This window comes from Anomaloglossus baeobatrachus, chromosome 4 (assembly GCF_048569485.1).
Source record: "Anomaloglossus baeobatrachus isolate aAnoBae1 chromosome 4, aAnoBae1.hap1, whole genome shotgun sequence".
NCBI lineage: Eukaryota > Metazoa > Chordata > Amphibia > Anura > Aromobatidae > Anomaloglossus > Anomaloglossus baeobatrachus.
Window position 1 is genome coordinate 386,200,073 of NC_134356.1, and position 13,780 is coordinate 386,213,852.

Consider the following 13,780-nt stretch of genomic DNA (forward strand, 5'->3'; position numbering starts at 1 on the left):
TGCCTGCGGCCTGCTATTTTTAGGCTGTGAAGGCCCAATAACTATGGACCTTCCCACCCTGAGAATACCAGACCACAGCTGTCCGCTTTACCTTGGCTGGTGATCCAATTTGGGGGGTCCCCTACTTTTATTGTGTAATTATTAATATTTATAAAATAATTATAAAAAAGAGCCTGAGGGGACCTCCACATTGGATCCCCAACCACGGTAAAGCTGCCAGCTGTGGTTTTCAGGCTACAGCCGTCTGCTTTACCCTAGCTGGCTATCAAAAATGGGGGGACCCAACGTAATTTTTTTTTTTTAACTATTTTTTAAATAGAAAAAATTAATGGGCTTCCCTGTATTTTGATTGCCAACCAAGGTAACGGCAGGCAGATGGGGGTGGCAACCCATAGCTGTCTGCTTTATCTGCGCTGAGAATCAAAAATACCGCGGAGTGCTACGTCATTTTTTTAAAGATTTATTTTTACAGCACTGTGATGTCCAGCAATCAAAATACAGGGAAGCCCATTTTATTTTTAGTTATTTAAATAAATAATTAAAAAAAATATATGTTAGCTCCCACTGCATTTTTTGTATTGCTAGCTAAGGGTAATCCAAGCAGCTACTGGCTGCTAACCCCCACTGCTTGGTGTTACCTTCACTGGCAATGGAAAATCCAGGGAAGCATTTTTTTTTTTTTTGCCAAAAAGCTACAAAAAAAGGACGTGAGCTTCGCCATATTTTTGTATGCTAGCCAGGTATAGCAGGCAGGTGCTGGAAGAGTTGGATACAGCGCCAGAAGATGGCGCTTCTATGAAAATGCCATTTTCTGAGGTGGCTGCAGACTGCAATTCGCAGCAGTGGGGCCCAGAAAGCTCAGGCCAACCGGTGGTGCGGATTCCAATCCCAGCTGCCTAGTTGTACCTGGCTGGACACAAAAATGGGGCAAAGCCTACGTCATTTGTTTTCTAATTATTTCATGAAATTCATGAAATAATAAAAAAAGGGCTTCCCTTTATTTTTGGTTCCCAGCCGGGTACAAATAGGCAACTGGGGGTTGGGGGCAGCCGTACCTGCCTGCTGTACCTGGCTAGCATACAAAAATATGGCGAAGCCACATAATTTTTTCAGGGGGCAAAAAACTTCTGCATACAGTCCTGGATGGAGTATGCTGAGCCTTGTAGTTCTGCAGCTGCTGTCTGTCTGTATGGAGAAGAGCAGACAGCAGCTGCAGAACTACAAGGCTCAGCATACTCCATCCAGGACTGTATGCAGAATGCAGAAGTTTTTTGCCCACCAAAAAAATGACGTGGGCTTCGCCATATTTTTGTATGCTAGCCAGGTACAGCTGGCAGCCACGGGCTGCCTCCAACCCCCAGTTGCCTATTTGTACCCGGCTGGGAACCAAAAATATAGGGAAGCCCGTTTTTTTTAATTATTTCACTTATTTCATGAAATAATTAAAAAACAAATGACGTGGGCTTCGCCCTATTTTTGTGTCCATCCGGGTACAACTAGGCAGCTGGGGATTGGAATCCGCAGCACAGGTTAGCCCGAGGTTTGTGGGCACCCCTGCTGCGGATTTCAGTCCGCAGCCGTCCCAGAAAATGGCGCTCTCATAGAAGCGCCATCATCTGGCGCTGTATCCAACTCTTCCAACAGCCCTGGAGCCGGGTGGCTTGTTGGGTAATCATGAGTTAATACTGGCTTTGTTTTACCAGCCAGTATTAAGCCAGAGATTCTTAATGTCAGGCACGTTTGACCCGGCCATTAAGAATCTCCAATAAAGGGTTAAAAAAAGACACCACACAGAGAAAAAATACTTTAATAGAAATAAATACACAGACACATTAGAGACTCCATCTTTATTACCCCTGTCAGCCCTCCATGATCCTGCTCTTCTGTCTTCTTTCTTTCTAGTGTAGTAGTAGTGACGATTGTAGTGAGGGGCATCACTTGGGGCTGGGGAACCTCCATCCTAACTACAATGCTCACTACAATCGGGAAGCAGCGTGTAGCCTTCACTCCGTGAGTGATCACTGCTGGCTGCTAGCGGTAACGCTGACAGACGCCTTACCATAGCAACGGTGCTCCCGGAGCCGCGGTTAGCGGTGACGTCACCGCTAACTGCGTTGCTATGGCAACGGTGATCTCCGTTAATGACCGGCTGTGTCAGCCAGTCCCTAACGGAACGGGGAGTCGACCGTGTGCTAGAGCATGTCGCCGGTACACGGCGATACACATATGTGCACCGTGTACCGGAGAGATGCACTCGCAGGTCCTACATGACGTGTCATAGTCATGTGACCAGTCTGTAGCCAATGAGATAATAGCCACGTGACTGGTCACATGGCTATTTTGACGTCACGATAGGTCCTGCTTCTCTGCTGGCAGTGCAGGTCACCGGGAGGATTCAGCGATCATCGGATGGAATAGCGGCAGGAGACAGAGTGCAGAAGGGATCGCGAGGACCGGTAAGTGTTATGGCAATGTTTATTAACTGTTTGTGTACATTTATAATGCATTTTTATGTGTTTGTGATTGCCTCCCATTATAGCCTATACGTTCGAGTTCGGTTCGTCGAACGTTCGACGAACCGAACTCGAACGGGACCCCCGTTCGGCGAACCGGCCTCGAGCCGAACCGGGACCGGTTCGCTCATCTCTAGTGCTTAGTACTTGTAATGACTAATGATGAGTTGAATGAACATGACCATGCTCAGTTGCTCGATGCTCGTAACAAGTAGTGCTAAACGATCACTACCATGCTCAGGTGCTCAGAATGAGTAGTGATGAATGAGTACTACCATACTCGGGTGCTCGGTGCTCGACATGAGTGGTCAGATGCTCAGACAGGCTCGACTTTGGACCAACTATAGTGGAAGTCGAAGGGGAACTTGAACATTTTTCCAGAAGAACTTCCATTATATTTGGTACTCAAGTCAAGCCTGAGCGAGCATAAGACTGCTCGTTACAAAGATAGACAGATTGATAGATAGATGGATGGATAGATAGATAGATAGATAGCTGTATAGATAATAGATAGATAGATAGATAGCTGTATAGATAATAGATAGATAACACAGGTGCACAACTATAAAGCTGTTTGATTATTTTGTTCTAATTTCCATATATTTTGGTGTACTGAAAACAAAAGAAAAATATTGAAAAAATCCTGGACGTAATTATAGATAGCTAGATAGATAGATATAGATAGATAGATACATGGATAGATAGATATAGATAGATATAGATAGATCGTTAGATAGATAGTTGGATGGATAGTGAGGTAGAAAGATAGATAGATCAATAGACAGACAGAGAGATAGAATGGCAGATATAGATCATTGCAACACAGAAATAGAACCTGAAAATTGTCTACTAAAAGATTGATTTTCTATATAATTTATTGGTTCGAGGGAGGAGGGATTCTTTCAATTAAAGTCAAAGTTAAATGGTGGGGTCAGATACTGAAGAAGTGCTTCAATTAATACTCTTTTCATATTGTGTGTGATGTTCTTTACAGTCTGTTTGGACTAAAAGGTCACCATAATCGCATGACTGCAGCAGCCATAAGCCCTCATTCCGTGCACGCATATGACCATGAACAAATACACATAGAGAGCAAAAGATCATGAATGGTCAGGTTTTATGATTATGTACTGCAAGGATAAAAGGTCATAAGGCCTAAGTTTACTGCTATAGTTTACAAATGGCAGTGGTGGTAAAATGAGTATTTTAATTATGCTAATAAGATAATTCCCAGACAATAAAAGGAGCCTGCCAGCTGGATGTTAGACCCAAAGTAATGCAATCAAAGTAAAGGAGTAATGATGATAATTCCATACCTTTTCATTACAAATCCGTGTTTTCATTGTTGTGTAATCCATAACCAAGTTCTTATGTAAATGAGCTGGCAAGTGCAGGGGCTTGGTCTGCCCTTATCATTTTCCAGCCTCTTTCTTCTCCCAGCTCCGGCCTTCTGCCAGTGATTGTCAGGTGGGCAGCACATGCTCATTAATGTCCTGATGATGATGTTATGAGACAATGAAAGATTAATAATATAAAGGTATGTAACAAATCATTTTTACAGGTATTTTATTGTGATGATGTTATTTTTTATTTATTTATTTATTGTATATGTTTAGCAGATTTCCTTTCACAGAATTATTTATTTCCAGAAACAGCTCTATCGTTGGTTATCGGTTATTCCTGTAGTGTGCATTCAGACGTGCAAATAAATTGGTCCAAGATTGGATTGCAATGCTCACACTGGCCAAAACTCTTCTGCCCAAAGTGTGACAGCTTTATACATTTTTATGCAGCTGTCACACTTGGGTTTGGAAATCTGCCTCCCAGTAGGAGCTGGTGTCTGGTACAGACGTCCGAATACACTCTTACGGCAGTTCAGATTTATTCATGTAAATATGCTGAGCTGCATTACTTGGCACAACCATGGACAAAATTGGTGCTGTGCTGCTGATGAGCAATAACATTATTGAAGTCACTGCTGATCAGAGGAATCAAAAATAACGTCTGGAACACCATTCTGAGTCTGAACTGGGTGCAAAAACCTAAAAAATCTACACTATATAGAGAAAAGGTATGCACACCAGTAACTGTGTAAGGGAAATATATGAAAAGCAGAAACTGCTGTGTGAATAGTGACATGAAAAATCCAATAGCTATATGTAAGAGTAAAAGTATGAAAAATGGAATCTACATTACTGCCATGAACATATGAATAAGGAGAAATTTAGCTATTGAATTGATCAATGCAACAGAGCCCCAACAGTACGCCAATGTATTTCTCTACGTTGGCGTCCCTAGCTAGTGTGTGTCCTCTCATGCAGTTAAAAAACTTACCGTGTATGGGAAGCTGAGATCCAGGCTATATATGCATATAATGTGGACTGGCAATAGGTGTGGGTGGGGCCGGGTTCACAAACGAAAGACTAGAAATCAATCAAGAAATATTGTCTGGAACACCATTCTGAGTCTGAACTGGGTGCAAAAACCTAAAAAATCTACACTATAAGGAGACAAGGTATGCACACCAGTGACTATGTAAGGGGAATATATGAAAAGCAGAAACTGCTGTGTGAATACTGACATGAAAAATCCAATAGCTATATGTAAGAATGAAAGTATGAAAAATGGAATCTGCATTACTGCCATGAACATATGAATAGAGAGAAATTTAACTATTGAATTGATCAATGCAACAGAGCCCCAACACTACGCCAAAGTATTTCTCTACGTTGGGGTCCCTAGCTAGTGTGTGTCCTCACATGCAGTTAAAAAACTTACCGAGTGAAGCCGGCGATTGAACACTCGGAAACGAAGCCTGCCACAATGCGCGTGGGATAGAATGAGCGATGGGGACGTCGCTCCATGGTATCACGCCCACAGGGGCATGACACCACGGAAATATGCAGACATCCATAGGGCAAGGCGCCGCCCCTGTGACCACATTCCCTGCTATTTACATACGAAATATGAAGGTAATAAAACGTTTTTTATTACTTTCATATTATCCAATTTTACAACACAGGGATGGGTAGGGAGGTGTAATTAGGGCACACATGCGTCTGCTGATAGGTCAGAATGGATATTCTAGGTGACAGGTTCCCTTTAACGGAAATATAGGGCACTTCCACGTTACTGGTAGTGCAAAGGCTCTAGAAAAACGATATGGCGCCCCAAAAAATAAATTCAGAATAATCTGCACTCCCAAATACAAATGCCCCCTCCTTTCTTTGTCCCACAGTGTGCCTAAACCCCATTTAGCGTCTGTATGGCATTTTCTGTAGTGAGGAGAGCACTACAATATACTGGGCACTACAATGGCAAGTTTCCATTTTTCACTCTGCAACATATCTACTTGTTTCTGGAAAACACCCAAGGAGTCAAAATCACTACAACTGTGCATACTGATAATCCAAGTGGAGTGTAATTTCTAAAATGGGGTCACTTGAGGTTGATTCTGCTTTTCTGGCACTTAGGGAATCTGCATATAGAGACAAGGCACCCAGAAATGATAACAGCATAATCTGCACTACAAGATAGCGCTGCTTCCCTTTTAAACTTTGCACTGAGCTTGAAAAGTTGATTTCAACCACATATGGGGTATTGAGTTGACGTACTCAGAAGAAATTGCGTAACAAATTGTATTGTTCATTTTCTCCAATTACCCCTTTGAAAATTAAAAACTTGGGCCCAAAGCAACGTTTTAGTGGAAAAAATGGTATATTTAATTTACTCTGCCCAATGTTATACAATTTTATAAATCGCCTGATGGTTAAAATTGCTCATGTGACGCCCCTGACTCTATCAGGGTGTCACAGGGAACTGCACTCTCTCATAGTGCAGAAGTCAACCTGCATGGTTCTGGGTTCCTACACACTGATATTGCTTACATCAGCACTCAAATCCTAACCACACCTCACACCACACACTGTCAGGCACACCAGTGGTTGGTCTAGCTGGAAAAGGGCCAGCCGCTTAGGGGTCAGGCAGACTGATGGGAGGGATGAAGTCAGATAAGTAGTAGCCCTCAGAGAGTGAGGAGCTGAGGGAGTTGTAGCTCCCTGTGTGACTTTGGTTGGGTTGCTGATGGTGGTCTGGGACCAGATGAGTTGGAGACCCGGTCGCAGGATATTGGAAAAGGGTGCACTGACTTAGTTTTGGAGAACGGTCAGCACCAGAAAGTCCAGTAACCGGACCGGCACCAAACACGGCAGGGTACAGGACCCTAGATCAGGGAGAAGCTTCACGCAACCTGATAATTCACCTGTGGAGGATAGTCGCTTTATGAACTTTCCCCAAGAGGTCAGAGATCAAAGGCACCAACACAACGAGGGGGATAGGGCTTTCCAGCTTATGCGGCCCACTGAAATCCCATGTGTCAGCCATCAGCTCCACTATTTCAACATAGGGAGCGGGACACTGACAGCTTCAGGCCGAAGGGTCACTTAGGAACATCTACACAATTGTGCATGGAGGCAGGCTCCAGACCACTAAGCAGTACCAGTGGGGACGGATACCCGGACAAGCTCACCCGAGTGGCAACGGCCCCCAGAGACTTGGTTTACTTCTGTGTCAGAGTCTGCTTAATGATTACACCAACATCCACACAGCCTGAGTGAGTATACTGCATACCCTGCGTCCTGCCTGTCCGCATAGCCTGCTCAACACTATCCGCCACCTATCTCCAGAGTCCCGGGGTCTCCCCTACTCCCCTACCCGTGGAGGAATCACCACCTGGCTGCCCCACTCCATCTCCCCCGGGTACTCCCACCGGCAGCGGCGGTACTCCCCTTATTGCGAACTATGGGTGGTGTCATGAACTATCCCTTGGAAATAATTTCCCCCTTTTGGGCAGTGGAAAATAGATGGAATAATGCTGGGCACTGCTTACCACGCAGTCATCGGTAACGATACCGTATTATGGATCAGGTCCATCCTGTATGGAACAGCCACGTTAGCTCATACAATCCTGCAGTGAGGTCTGTGAGTCTTCACCTTTGTAAACCTGGCTGGAGGGAGTCCAACAGATCCGGAGGTGCTGTTTGCCAAAGATCAGAACACGTCCATTCAACAAAGAAAGATTGGCAGCACTCGGCAGTGAAAGAAAACTTTAATCATGCTTCATGCAGACAGGTGAGACAATGGCAGAAGGGGGAGATACAGGGGAGGGAGCACATAGGACGATGTTACCGTTTTGCACCTCTTGGGGCGCTTTCACGGGTCCACATAGAAATGTGAGTGTTTGCCTCTTTTATATAGGGTATTTCTAACTTCACGTGTTACAGATAAAAACAATTAAAAGCATTCACAGAATGACAGCACATATAAACGGCATTATGTCCATTTTGTCTTATCCATTTCATTAGGCTTATTTACTAATGGAAAAAAGTATAATTACCTACAGTATCTATAAACATACACAATAATTATTGTACAAAAATATTGAGGAATAATCACTAATCTAATACACATTTGAAGGGGCCACAAGCCCCGGGTCCAGAGACCCTCGAGCCACGGCAACCACGGATCCGAGCAGTTTGTCTGCTCCAGGGGCGGCACACTCACTAATCCCCTAGATGAATTCATAGACAGGTGTAGTTTCCAAAATGTGGTCATTTGTGGGGGTTTCTGCTGTTTTGACAGAGGCTCTCCAAATGTGACATGGCATTCACAAGCTATTCCAGAGAAAATGGCGCTTTTTCCCTTCTGAGCCATGTTGTCCACCCAAAGACTTTTTTCAGCTACATATGGGGCATTGGCATAAAAAAACTCTAGAATCCATTTTCTCCTGCTTGCTTGTGAAAATGCAAAACTTGGGGCTAAAGTAACATTTTTATGGGAAAAATGTAAAATTTTTGAGGCTAAAACAACATTTTGTGGAAAAAGATGATTTTCTAACTTCCACAGCTCAAGGTTATATAATTTGGGGTCTTGTTTCCAAAGTGGGGTCCCTTGTGGGGGGCTCCACTGTTTAAGCACATTGCGAGGTCTGAAAACGCAACATGGCATCTGCTATCGATTCCAGCCAATTATGCGTTCCAAAAGTCAAATGGCGCTCCTTACCATCTGAGCCCTGGCATGCACCCAAGCAGTAGTTTTGTACCACATATAGTGTATCTCTGTACTCAAGAAAAACTGCACAATAATTTGTGTGGTGCATTTCCTCCTGTTACCTTTGTGAAAATGCAAAATGTGTGGCAAAATTAAAATGTTTGTGGGAAAAAGTACAATTTTCATTTTTTCTTACTCATTGCTTTACTTCCTGTTAAACACCTGAAGGGTTAATAAACTTCTTGGATGTGGTTATGAGCAGTGTGAGGGGTGCAGTTTTTAGAATGATGTAAATTTTGGGTATTTTTTGTCACATAGGCCTTTCAAAGTCACTTGAAATGTTATGTGGTACCTATAAAAATGTTTTTGTAAGTTTTGTTGGAAAACTGAGAAATTGCTGTTAAACTTGAATCCCTTTTAACTTCCTAAGGAAAAAAATGCATTTGAAAAATTATTCTGATATAAAGAAGACATGTGGGAAATGTTAATTATTAACTACTTTGTGTGATATAACTCTACAGTTTAAAAGCATAAAAATGAATGCTAAATGTTTAACATTTTTGCCAAATTTCAAATATATTCACAAATAATAGCAAACAATGTTGTTCTAAATTTTCCCCTATCATGAAGATCAATGTCACGAAACATTCTTATCCAGAGTTATTATCCCAGAAAGTGACCATGTTCAGAATTGAAAAAATTGGTCATGAAGTAGAAAACAGGCGGGGTGATGAAGGGGTTAAACACTGCCTATATGCCTGCTCTAATCTACGCTCCCCCTACTCTCACTGAACTGCTTCTAATGGACAGTGTGCTGAGCATCGCACACCGAGATCATATATACTGAATAAAGATAGAATGCAACACCTTTGTTTTTTCTTCCATTTTTCATGAACTGAACTTAAAGATCTAAGACTTTTTCTTTGTACACAAAAGGCTTTTCTCTCTCAAATATTGTTCACAAATTTGTTCTGTGTTAGTGAGCACTTCTCCTTTGCAAAGATAATGCATCTACCTCACAGGTGTGACATATCAAAATGCTGATTATGCAGCATAATTTTTTCACAGGTGTGCCTTAGGCTGGTGACAATAAAAGGCCACTCTAAAATGTGCCGTTTTATCACACATCACAATTCCACAGATGTTGCAAGTCTTGAGGGAGAGTACAAATACAAGAATATCCACCAGAGCTGTTGCCCATGAATTGAATGTTCATTTATCTACGTTAAGCTGTCTCCAAAGGTGTTTCGGAGAATTTGGCAGCACATCCAAACGGCCTCACAAACGCAGACCACATGTCACCACAACAGCCTAGGACCTCAACATCCAGCATCTTCACCTCATCTGAGACCAGCCACCCCGACAGCTGCTGCAACAATGGGTTGGCATAACCAAAAAATTTCTGCACAAACTGTCAGAAACCGTCTCACCGAAGCTCATCTGCTGCTCATCCTCCTCATCGGGGTCTGCACCTGATTGCAATTCGTCATTGTATCCAACTTGAGTGGGCAAATCCTCACATTTAATGGCATCTGACACATTGGAGAGGTGTTCTCTTCACTGATGAATTCTGGCTTTGATTATACAGGATAGATGGCAGACTGTAAAATGGTGGCCACATCAGATACTGACTGGTTTTCTGACCTCCCCCCACCTTCCCCCCTGGACCCTTGCAATACTGCAAAACTGCACATTTCAGTGTGGCCTTTTTTTGTGGCCAGCCAGAGGCACACCTGTGCAATAATCATGCTGTCTAATAAGTATCTTAATATGCCACATCTGTGAAGTGGATGGAATATCTCGACAAATGAGAAGTGCTCACTAACACAGATTAAACAGACTCCACTACAGCCTTAATCATTCTCCAACTGTGCCTGCGCTCAATGTCTCAGTGTAGCAAGGTGCAGTGACGTCACCACTCCACACTGTTGAGCTGAGACTGAAGAGCGCAGGACACTGACCAAAGCAGCAGGGGAACGAGGAGAGGTGGACTTGTTTATTTTTTTTTAATCATTGAGTAGACGGTGGCCAAAGGCCTATGGGGGTGCATTAAACGGTATGGGGGCCGCATAACACAATATAAAGGACACCTTATACATGGACTATGGGGGTGCATTATACTAGATGGAGGCCTATGGGAGTGCATTAAACGGTATAGGGGATGCATAACACAATATGAAGGATACCTTATACATGGACTATGGGGGAGGATTATAGTACATGGACGCCTATGGGGTGCATTAAATGGTATCGGGGCTACATAATATAATATGAAGGACTATGGGGCTGCATTATAAAACATGGAGGACTATGTGGCTGCATTAAAATATATGGAGGCCTATGGGTGTGCATTAAACAGTATGTGAGCTGCATAATACAATTGAAGGACTGTGGGGGCTGCATTTTAATATATGAATAGCTATGTGGGACCCATTATACTATATGGAAGGCTATGTGGGGCCATTATATTATTTGGAGAGCTATATATGAGGGGGGACAAAGATAAAAGCATGGGATGGGAAAGTGTTGTGCTGAGGGAAAGAGGCTTTCTAATGCTCTCCTATAAATCTTTCCCTCAGCACCCAGCTTTCCTATACTCTGATATCATAGGAAAGCTGGGTGCTGAGGGAAAGATGGATATCAAAACATAGGAAAGCTGGGTGCTGATAGAAAGAGGGATTTCAGATCATGGGAAACATGTCTGCTGAAGGAAGGAGCTAAGTGTCAGTGACACTATCCTGTACCCCAAGTTTCGACGTCATTATCCCGTACCCCAGGTGTCGGTGTATGGTTGGGGAGGCTCAGGTCCAAACTTTGCACAGGGGCCCATTAAAGTTTAGTTACGCCATTGTATATAGCCTCAATCTGCAGGTTATGGTGCTGGTCTGGCATTGTTTTGTTGGATTTTTGGGTGCATTTAACACACAAAAACATATGAATATGATAGTGTAAGAATACAATATATTTTTCTATATGCTTTTCTATAACTAAGCTTTCTTTTGTATATGAGTAACAAGATGGAGTCTGCAGCCGATGGGAAATACTGTATATGGAAACAGAATGAAGAGATTGATAATAATGATGACTGTCTACAAAGTTTGGATCCATGACTGTGAGATACATGACAAGGACCCTGCGAGTTATGGTGGGTCTGAAACAGGAAAGGCTGGAGAGGAAATTCCAAATATGGACAAATATTACATGCTTTCTGCATATGCTTTTCATATAATCAATAGCATACTTAGGAATTTTGCTAGAAGATAAACCCATTATTGCTCTATAAAAAAGGCTTGAAACAATAAAGCACGTGACATATGCACCTGCTTTTCACTGAGAAAGGAATTTATACCAGCAGTATTTGTGTGATCTGAATTTCTCTGCCGGCGCTCGGTGACCTTCAATTTAAGATTTCAGCAGACATTCACTCTTAGGAAGGAGATTTCCGAAACTGTGGAATTTCTCCTTAATATAAGTTTTTTTTAGATGCAGAGATGCTGTAGATTTCAGTTTTGAAATCCGAATGTAAAATCCTTACCAAATATGCGATATGTGAACCAAGCCTAATAGCACAGATAGAAATGTACTGTACCACACAAGCTGTAGCTTTGTTTTGACAGTGTCACATAGTTGGACTTTATTTCCAGACTGCAGGGAAAAATTACTGGAAATCTGTTATAACTACAAGATAATATGATTGTAGGCTGATACTATCACTTTCCTCAGTTTAAAGGCTTTTGTGGTGAAGTCTGACATTTTGCTTTAAGACCAGCAGGAGTGCTGTGTGACCTTGCCAAATCGCTGTATGTTAGAGAGCAGCTCCAGATTACATAGTAAGCTCCTAGGGACAGGGATTGTTATTTCTTAGCCCCTGTGCCACTGCTGTATTCGAGCTGAGTGCAGATACTGTAACTCGCTGGTTTGATCATATATTTTCTAGTATATCATTTGTCTGTTCAAGCTTCAAGTGGTAACAGAAACACTTTGATTTATAGCGCAGCGTTTCGACCAGAAACATTCTTTTGTATACCAGGCAGCTCCACTTTTTTTTTTTTCTGGCTGAAATGAACTAGAAGAATGTGAGGGGTTGCTCATCATAAAATGACTTGGTGCCATTCACTGGAGGCTCTGTTATCTTTACAAGAAGCTTGACTGCACATTGTTGTAGACAAGTACTTGTGTTCCCCAGCCAGCAAAATAAAATACAGTATTCCTGTAATATACAGCTCTGTAATATACAGCCCTCGTATTGTAAGCTCCTCTAAGCCGCAATCCACAATCCCCCACCTGCTTGGCAATGCACTATGTTATTGTCCCCGTGTTTTATTACACTGACCAGTGACTCAAAACACTTCATCACATAGATAAAATTAATAAAGAATCATTGATATTAATTAGAATTAATTGTAATATTGATACCTAAAGATTAATCATAAAAATGAAAATGTGCACATTGAGGAACCATTATGTTGGAATATAAAAGGGTCTTCAGACTGTTCTTACAAAGTTAGAACTAAACAATTGTCCAAAATCTCTTTCACTGGAACAAAGGGGTACAGTCCATTCCCTGAAAAACAGTTCCATAGCAAATCAAACTCTACAGTTGGCACAATGCAACCAGGCTAGGAAAATGATCCCATTATTCACCAAACTAGAGTCCAGTGGCAGTGTACTTTACATTACTCCAGCAAAGGTTTGGGATTGTTCTTTAATGAAGCTGTTTGACCATGGAAGTCTAAGCCATGAAGCTCCTTATGCACAATTTTGTTTTGATGTTACTAATAGAGGAGGTATAAATCTCTGCAGTTATTGAGTGAGCAGAACTTTGGAGACTTGTTTGCATTATGCACATCAGCACTCAACATCCCTGGTCTATAACTTTATGTGGTCTGCCACTCTATTCCCCTGTGGTTCTTTACCGCTTCCATTTTTCAATTATACCACTCACAGTTAATCATGGGAAATAAATTTAATGAACTGACTTGTTGCAACAGTGGCACAGTACCACTTTCGAACTCACTGAATGCTTAAAGGGAATCTGTCAGAAGGTTTTTGCTACCTCATCTGAGAGCAACATAATATAGGCAGAGAGTTCATGAATCCAACAATGTATCACTTATATTACTGGGTGCAACCGTTCTGACACAGCCTGAACTTTTAGCTCATGCAGCTGAGCCCAGGGGGCTTTCCTGCCTACATCAGTCTCTCAACAGAGATTGTAA